The sequence below is a fragment of the Macaca nemestrina genome, chromosome X (assembly GCF_043159975.1).
Source record: "Macaca nemestrina isolate mMacNem1 chromosome X, mMacNem.hap1, whole genome shotgun sequence".
Lineage (NCBI taxonomy): Eukaryota > Metazoa > Chordata > Mammalia > Primates > Cercopithecidae > Macaca > Macaca nemestrina.
The window spans coordinates 138,930,167-138,940,051 of NC_092145.1; the positions used below are offsets into that span (position 1 = coordinate 138,930,167).

The following is a 9,885-nucleotide window of genomic DNA, read 5'->3' on the forward strand; positions in this document are numbered from 1 at the left end:
GTGCTCTTTGTTGCCTGTGTACTTTGTTTTTGTTTTTCGTTTTTGCTTTTTAACTTGTATGTTTGTTTTATAGGTATTTGGGTGTCTAGGTCTCTAGCAAGGCCAGGGAAGTTTTCCTTGATTATTCCCCCAAACATGTTTTCCAGGCTTTTAGAATTATCTTTTTCCTCAGGAACACCGATTATTCTTAGGTTTGGTTATTTAACATAATCCCAGACTTTTTGGAGACTTTGTTCATATCTTCTTATGCTTTTTTCTTTTTCTTTTTGGATTGTGCTAAATTCGAAGACCTTGCCTTCGGGCTCTGAATTTCTTTCTTCAACTTGTTCAATTCTATTGCTGAGACTTTCCAGAGCATTTTGCATTTCTTTTTTTTTTTTTTTTTTGAGCTTTTATATTTGTGTTTATTCTTCATTTAACTTTTTAAAACACTACTATAGTTAAATATTAAAACAAAACCAAGAGAAAGTAGTGAGCATATTATGATTACAGTCCTTCACTTATTCACTACTGCACATTAAATGCCAGCAGTGAGTGTTATTCACTGGCGCATTAAGAGGTCTGACACTGAACACCACCTCTGGGATGATGTTCATTATCCTCATATGCTTCTCCATTGTAATGGCGCCATCTTTCCTGATTTGGATCAAAGTCCACCAGTTCTACTTGATCCGTCTCATCAGTCTCTTCCATTTCCTTCCTCTCTGGTAGGAGTTTTTCCAGCAAAGACAGTTTATCAGGAGAGAGAAAGCCATTCTCAGGAAAGTTTACCTTAAATTCAATGATTAGGCGACCCTTTTCATATGGTCTATGATAAATTGGCATGCCTTCATTTAGTACACACTTGATATCTCCATGCTTGACAGTCTGACCTAGATGAGAGGTGATGACTATGGTTCGGTTGTCAAGAGTAGATATTGGCTTCTGGAAGCCACACAATGCTTCAACCAGCCGTATGTTCATACACATGAAAAAGTCTTCTCCTCGTCGAGTAAAAACAGATGGTCCTTCTGATCTAACACAATGATAATACCGCCTGGCTCCAGTCCTGGTTCTTGGTCTCCTTCACCATGGAATGTTATCTTCTGGCCATCTTTCATGCCTTTGTCAATATGAACTTCTAGAATCTTCTTCTCTCGAGCTATCTTCCTTCCATTGCAGCTTTTACATCTATCTTTAGGACTGATCTGCTCCCCATGGCCCTGGCACTCCATGCACACAGATTGAATTTGCTGAACCATTCCAGATCTTATCTGATGAATTCTTATTTGCATTGCAGTACCTCAGCAATTGGGGCAGCCCTCTACTGCTCCTTTCTTACCTCCTCTACCTTCACATTTGTCACAAATCACATTCTTTTGCAGAGCCAGTTTTATTGTTGCACCATTATATAAGTCTTCTAGGGTTACTGAGAGCTGATGTACAATATTTTTGACTCTCCTTTCTCTCTGCATCCTTCCTCCTCCTCCAAAAAACATATCAAAGATGTCCATGGGGGAACCAAAACCGCCACTTGCTCCACCCTCTTTAATTGCCTGTTATCCTCCTTTGTCATATAATTCCCTTTTCTTTTGCATCAGAGAGAACTTCGTAAGCTTGAGAAATCTGTTTAAACTTCTCTCCTTCATTTGGATTCTTATCAGGATGGTACTTCAAGACCAGTTTCCTATAAGCCTTTTTCAGTTCTTCCTGAGTAGCATTGGGTTTGACCTCCAAAACATTGTAGTAAGTTGTTTCTTTCACCATCTTCTACTGCTGGTGTGGGCTGAGGCCAGTGTGTGAGGGAGCAGGAAGGAGTGCGGAGCTGTGCGCAGCTCCGGCAGTTACCGCTCCTCTGCCTCTCACTGAGCATTCTGGAAAGTTCCCGCATTTTGCATTTCTAAAAATGTGTCCGAAGTTTCCTGAATTTTTTATTGTTTTTTCTTTAAGCTATCTATTTCCTTGAATATTTCTCCCTTCACTTCTTGTATCATTTTTTGGATTTCCTTGCACTGGGCTTCACGCTTCTCTGATCCCTCCCTGATTAGCTTAATAACTAACCTCCTGAATTCTTTTTCAGGTAAATCAGGAATTTCTTCTTGGTTTGGATCCATTGCTGGTGAACTAGTGTGATTTTTGGGTTGTGATGAAGGGCCTTGTTTTGTCGTATTACCAGGGTTGGTTTTCTGGTTCTTTCTCATTTGGGTAAGCTCTGTCAGAGGGAAGGTCTAGGGCTGAAGGCTGTTGTTCAGATTCTTTTGTCCCAGGCTGTGTTCCCTTGATGTAGTACTCTCCCCCTTTTCCTATGGGTGTGGCTTCCTGTGAGCTGAACTGCAGTGATTGTTGTCTCTCTTTTGGGTCTAGCCACACAGTGAGTCTACCTGGCTCCAAGCTGGTACTGGGGGCTGTCTGCACAGAGTCCTGTGATGTAAACTGTCTATGGAGCGCTCATAGTTTTTGGGGGGTGCCCTGGGTTCTGCAGGCAAAGTCTGCTTCCTTCAGAGGGTCTGTGGATCCTCTCAGGATTGCTGCCCTTTCAGGTTCTTGATGATATTATTATTCACTGACTGCAGTGACTGCAGGTTCTCCATCTAGCCTACTTAGGGTGCTCATTAGTTTTAGCTCAGAGGTAGCAGGAATTTTTATATCCTTTAATTTCTTTTCATTGCTTCTCATTAACTAAGGATTTATCTAGTAGCCATAGCATCCCTGGCATTTCCTGTATTTATTTAAGAAGCTACTGGTTGGATGATACACAGTTATCTTATGTAACCTAAGAAAGAAAAACACTGTAAATATCATTGCAAGGCCCATACATTTTAATGAGTGTTAATTCCAGACATGTTAAAATGTGAAAAATGTGCATCTTAGAATCCACAAACTGTTGCACACTCAAATTCCCATGACCATAGACTCAGTTCTTCTCAAAACAGGAACAATATTCCTGTCTTCTCCCTCTCCTTATCATCAATACACACTTAGTGTATACCTGCTGTGGATAAGGCTCTGGGTCTGATGGTTTGAAAGGAATGTAAGATATCTGGAACCAGAGTCCCAAATTATAATCATGGTGGAGGTGGATATAAAACATGGCCAGAAATTTTGTGACACTTCTACCAGAGAGACGGAGCTCCATTCCTCTTCTCTTGAATCTGTGCAGGCTTGTGACTGCTTGAACCAATAGAGTATGGCAGAGGTGGTGCTATGTGATTTGCAAGGATAGCATAAAAGGCTATGCAGCTTCTGGTTTTATACTGCATCATTTGCTCTCACAGCCCTGAACCTCCATGTAAGAAGTCAACAGTCCTGAGGCCACCACCCTGGAGAAGCCACATGTAGGCACTCTGGTTGATAGTCCCAGCCAAGCCCAGCCTTCCAGCCACCCCTGCCAAGGGGTGCCAGACATGAGTGAAGCAGCCATCTTTGAAGTGGATCCTCCAGCCCTAGCTGATCCAGCTCCCAGAATAAGGGCAATAATTCCATGTATAAGTCAAATAATCCTAGGCTGTGCTTCAGTTAATAAACCCAAATTTCGGTGGCTTTTTATAGTAAAAGTTTATTTCCCACTCATGTTGGAGTCTCATATGGTTTGGGTGATCATTTACCATCCTGTAGTTATGACATCTAGGACCAATGACTGCTAAGTTGCTGCAGATGGGGAAGAAAGGTCTGGATCGCACAGGATGTTTTTAAGGGCTGGGCCTGGAATGGCTTACAAGCAGTGCTTCTTAAACAATTCAAGGACCAAATTTTAAAACATTTTAAATTCATCACAGACCTATACTTTTGTAAAATGCAACAAAAATTAATTACTAGAAAAGGAAATGGTGCTTGACTGTAGTGGCAATATCAAACAGCTATAAAAGTACCTAATTGCTTACTTTTAAATTTCTGTATTTAGTTCACTGCAAACTGGTAACGGTTTGCAAATGGCACTGGTGCATGGACCACACTTTGAGTAGCACTGGCTTAGAGTAATTAGGCTTGCATCTTATTGGTTAGAACTCAATCACATGTCCCCAGTCCAATTGAGAGTGAGCCTGGAAAGTATAGTGCCCTGGGTGCCAGGAAGAGGGGCCATGTGCTGAATTCACTGCATTGTCTCTGTGATATGCTTTAAGTTCAGGTTTTATTCGTTTTTTTCCTCTATGAGGACCCAGTTGTTTACAGGTTTATTGTCTCATTTGTGGCCACAGATCTAGTTGTTTTTTTTTTTTTTTTGGAGACAGAGTCTCACTCTGTCGCCCAGGCTGGAGTGCAGTGGCACATGATCTCAGCTAACTGCCTCCTGGGTTCAAGTGATTCTCTTGCCTCAGCCTCCTGAGTAGCTGGGATTACCAGTGCCCACCACCACGCCTGGCTAATGTTTGTATTTTTAGTAGAGACGGGGTTTCACCATGTTGGCTAGGCTGGTCTTGAATTCCTGACCTCAGGTGATCTGCCTGCCTAGGCCTCCCAAAATGCTGGGAATACAGGCATGAGCCACCATGCCCGGCCAGATCTAGTTATTTTTAAAAGCCTTTGCAGGGCAGGAGGGAAAGGACACTGGGGAAATTGTCCTGCATAGTGTGTGGTGTCACTGTGATTCTCTCCAGTCTTACAGATCCTGACCTTAGGTAAAATTCCAGTGGGGTAAAAATCTGGTTCAAGGGCACACAGGCTGCAGTGATGTTTCTGTGACATTCCAGATCTCTGGTACATGTGCCAGGGTAGCTACTGTTACTGCTTCAGTCCCTGGAGGAGGATCCCCCCTTACCCCATCTACCATGTGTCACCAAAAAGAATAGAATTACCTCATTTTTGAAAAAGAGCCAGATTATAGAGGTCTCACGTAACAAAGCAGGAAAATGTAACTCTAAATATATTTATAGGATGCCTAAACCCTGCAATAATTGTCCATTTCAACACTCATTGGAAAATGACCAATAAGAAACAGATCCCAACATTGCAATGATATAACTTTGGAAGACTGATAGAAATAAGTTCGGCTTTTTCAAAATGAGATGCCATTGTAGTTAAGAACAACTGTGCTGAGGCCCATATGCCATAATAGATAGCTGTGCTGGGGCAGATAATGACTGTAACCTGCCCAGATCTTCTTCCCCTGTTTGTGATCTGTTCCTGGCTTCAGTGTGCATTTGCTTCTAATACCTTAGCTCTCTTTTGGAGGTTTGGCCTAGGGCTTCTGGAGCTATCTTTCCAGCTGGTAAGGAGAGCCAGAAGCTCTGGGAATTTATTCCCCTGGGTAGCACTCAACCAATGACTAATGGGCACAGGAGTATGGTAGCTTCCACTCCTTTGCTTGGGTTGGGACAACTTTATGGCATAACTTATACTCCAGAGCTGTAGGATAAGACAGAAGATATCCTCTGTGGGACTTGAGATTGCACCCTTGTTTCCTGGTTTTTCCTGGAAATACTCTTAAAATAAATCACTTACACACAAATCCTCATTTCAAGATCTGCTTCTGGGGAATCCAACTGAAGACATGTGTTCTTTAGAACCAGTGTCTCAGCAAAGCAGTCACCATGCTGATAGAATAGCTATCTCCAAGGTAGCAAGGCTTCCACCCTCAGCTGGACTGTTAACCACTGCTGGGCAATCCTTTTGGTGTTTCTCTATTCCCTATACCTGATTTCCTCTTCAAGACCCTTAGAAAGTTGAGACAGGCCATCAGGAGACCTCCATTCTCCCTGTTCCTCCTCTGTCAGCTCCATAGACCCTCTTACAAACATTTTGGTATCAGCCTTCTACTTCAGCTCCTTCTCGGAGGAAATAAGCCATCTTCTCGCCTCTGGAGGCTGGATTTCATTCCCTCCTCTTGGCCTTTATCATCCTCTTCACCTTGGCTTATAAACATAGGTAAATATTGCTCAGATTTAAATAAAATACAGCCAAAAACCTTTCTCTCCATTTTGTATATCTTCAAACCCAGCTATTGTCCTTTTTAATTCTTAGTCAGGGGTCTGAGGAGAGATGAATCCACTTGCTGCCTCAACCCTTCATTCACACCACAACCTGCAGTGACCTGGTTTTTGAGCAGCCCCACAATCTATTGAAACTCTTCTCTCAGAGGTCAACAATAACTTTTTATGTCTTCATGCTCCACCTTGAGAGCTTGCTATATGCCAGGCTCAATGTCAAGCACTTAAGTTGTGTTTCAGATTCTCATTGGTACCTCCACTCCTCCCGCAATGTAACTCATTCCTTTAAATCTCATTATCCAAGCCTGAAATGTAAGACACCCACCATTCTCCTTTTCCATCCTACCATATCCCATTCATTAGCAAGGATATTTTGATTCTATTACTCAAATACATTTTGAACCTGTGTTCGTCTCTTTATCTCCACTACCAACACCTTTGTTCGGGTCATCATCATTGCTAGCCTTTTCATCATTCTTCCTTTTTCCTGTTTGTTCTAACACAGTCCATTTTCTATATAGTAGCAATAGTGAGCTCATTAAAGCTCAAGCCAAGCAACTCCACTGCTTAAAACCCTCCAAGGATTCCCACTACACCTAGGACAAAACCAGTACCTCTTGCCAAAATGGCCTACCAAGGCCCTGCTAGCCTCTCCCTAGTTTTCTAACTCATCTCATGCTACTCTCCTGTATGCTCAGGCCATATTGTTTTTCTTTGAGTCCTGAGAACATACTTTTCCATCTCAGGGCCATTGAACATGCAGCTCCCTGTGCCTGAAGTGTCCTTTTCCTCAGTTCCTTCTTAGCCTATCACATCTCAGTTCTTCTTGGACAGATGCATCTTCTGCCACCCCTCTCCCTATTATTCTCTTCCTTAGTCTTTTAAAAAATGTTTATATCACTTAACAGGATTTATAATTATCTTGTTTATTTATTTACTTGGCTTCGTCTCCTCCTATCCCCATGATCACCTCCAAGGGTGGGGACACACTCAGTCTTATCAATTGTCTTCTCTATAGTGACAGTGGGGATGGAACAGTGCTGGCACATAGGTGCTCAGAATTCAGCTCAAACATTTCCTTCTCTGTGAAGCCCTCAGCACCGTGGGAGAGTCAGAGATTGCTTCCTCTGGAGTCCTATAGCAGTTTTTATAGTTACTTTTCCCACAGTACATAAAACTAATAATCACGTTATTGTTTACTTGTTTGTCTCCTCTACCAGACCATGGTGAATACGCTCATAGAGCACGGAACTATATTTTTCTCATTTTTAAACCCTCTGCATCTAGCACAGTGCCTGAATCACAGTAGGCACTTGACAAAATATGTGATGAATGAATGAAATGCTATTCTCATGGAAAACAGTGAGTTAACTAAAAGCAGGGAGTAACTGAGAGGTGGATGCCAGCTTTTTTTTTCTGAAGACAGAGGAGCAGTTAGCATGTTTTTGGAGACGGAGGTCGGAATTCACTTCTGAAGCTAGATAGCTCCTTCATTTTTGGTAGGAAAAAAATTTGGGTTGGGGGAGAGAATAGCTATTGAGCTACACAAATGTGAAAAAAGAGTTCCTTTCTAAAATGAGATGTTTGGAGATAAGGAGATGCCAAACCATTCTGCACAATAACGTAAAAGATTTTTCCTCTGTAACTAGAGTTACAGCTCTCCACATTGCTTCTGTTTAGAAAAAGTATGTTTTCTTTCTGTGGGTACTCATGGAAGTAAGCTAAATTCCCAGGAGGGAGACATACACATGGCTACTGCATCATGGCATAGGACCAGGGGCTAAGGGGAGAAGGAGCTTGGCTCATGTGATCACAGATAATAGTCCAGTTTTGACTTTTTGTTTGTTTTGGACTTTGCCATTATTTGGTTAGTCCAAATCTTTAATGAAGTTTTACTGAATATTAGAATCTTGTCTGGGTTGTACTTTTAGTAATGAAGGGATGGGCCTGGATTTACATTTTGGACAAGGAAGAATGGTAGTTTGGGAGAAGCGGGCTTCAAGCCAGTAGGAGCAATGGTATGGATCCAGGCCATTAGTAAGGAGGCATGTGGCCACTGGAAGGATTTCTTCCAGAAATTCTGGATGAGCCTTAATTCTTGGGGATTCTGAGAAACACTTGAAAATGGGAATCTGACAAAACATGGGCAAACAGAAAGAAAGGAAGGAAGGAAGGAAGGAAGGAAGGAAGGAAGGAAGAGATTGATTCTTCCAGATTGGAAAGGAGAAAGTAAGATGTCTTTATAGACAGATGATATTTTCTTAAGGCAACCCTAAGGAACAGACAGACAGACACACACACACACACACACACACACACACACACACACACACACACACACACAGAGACAACTATTAGAATTGATAAATGAGTTCAGCAAGGTTACAGGATACAAAATCAATATACAAAAATCAGTTATATTTTCATGAACTTAACAATGGACAATCCAAAAGTGGAATTAAGAAAGTAATTCCATTTATAATAGCGTCAAAAAGAATAAAATACTTAAAAATAAATTTAACAAAAGAAGTACACTTGTATAACAAAAACTATAAAAAAATGATTTAAATAAATTAAAGAAGACCTAAATAAATGGAAAGACTTCCCACTTTTATGCATGGCAATATGCCCCTAATCAATCTGCAGATTCAGTGCAAACCCTATTTAAAAATTCCAGCTTGATCTTTCTTTCTTTCCTTCTCTCTCTCTTTCTCTCTTTCTTTCTTTTTGCTGAAAAAGATAAGCTGATCCTAAAATTCATATGGAAATGCAAGGGACCTAGAATAGCCAAAACAAGCTTGAAAAAGAAAAAGAAATTTGGAGGACCCACACTTCCTGATTTCACAACTTATGACAAAGCTACAGTAATCAAGATGGTATGGTACTGGGATAAAGATAAATATCTGGATTGACAGAATAGACTTGAGAGTTTAAAAATAAATCTTTGCATTTATGGTCAATTGATTTTCCAAAGAGTGCTAATATAATTCAATGAGAAAAGAATAGTATTTTCAACAAATGGTGCTGGGACAACTGGATATCCACATTTAGAAGAACAAAGCTGTGCCTTTACCTCAGACCACATAGAGAAATTAACTCAAAATGGATCAAAGATCTAAATGTAGGAGCTAAAATTATAAAACTGTTAGAAAACACATTGGTGCAATTATTTGTGACCTTGGATTAGGCAATGGTTTCTTAGCTGTGACACCAAAAGAACAAGCAACCCAAGAAAAAATAAATTTTATTTAGTTATTATTTAAACTTAAAAAAGCTTTTGTACTTCAAAGGACACCATCAAGAAAGTGAAAGACAACCCAGGTGATACGGTTTGGCTGTGTTCTCACCCAAATCTCATCTTGAATTGTAGTTCCCATAATTCCCATATATCGTGGGAGGGAACTGGTGGGAGGTAATTGAATCATGGAGGCAGGTCTTTCCTGTGCTGTTCTTATGATAGTTAATAAGTCTCATGAGATTTGATGGTTTTATAAAGGGAAGTTCCCCTGTACACACTCTCTTGCCTGACGCCATGTAAGACGTGACTTTGCTCCTCATTTGCCTTCTGCCATCATTGTGAGGCCTCCCCAGCCACATGGAACTGTGAGTCAATTAAATCTCTTTCCTTTATAAATTATCCAGTCTAGAGTGTGTCTTTATTAGCAGCGTGAGAACAGACTAATACACCAAGAAATGGGAGAAAATATTTGCAAATCATATATCTGATAAAGACTTGTATCCAGATTACATGAAGAATGCTTACAACTAAATAATAAAAATGACAAATAGCCAAATACAAAAATGGGAAAATGATCTGAATAGACAGTTCTCCAAAGAAGATATCCCATCAGACAATAAGCACATGAAAATATGCTTGATATCATTAGTTATCAGATAAATATATGTGAAAACCACAATTAGATACTACTTTATGCCTACTGGGTGGCTATAATAAAAAAGATGGACAATAGCAAGTGTTGAT

General features: G+C 40.7%; 1 pseudogene; it reads right to left on the reverse strand.

Moving 5' to 3' along the window:
• Positions 1-426: 426 nt before the first annotated feature.
• Positions 427-1,761, reverse strand: LOC105478214 (dnaJ homolog subfamily A member 1 pseudogene; annotated as a pseudogene).
• Positions 1,762-9,885: the final 8,124 nt, after the last annotated feature.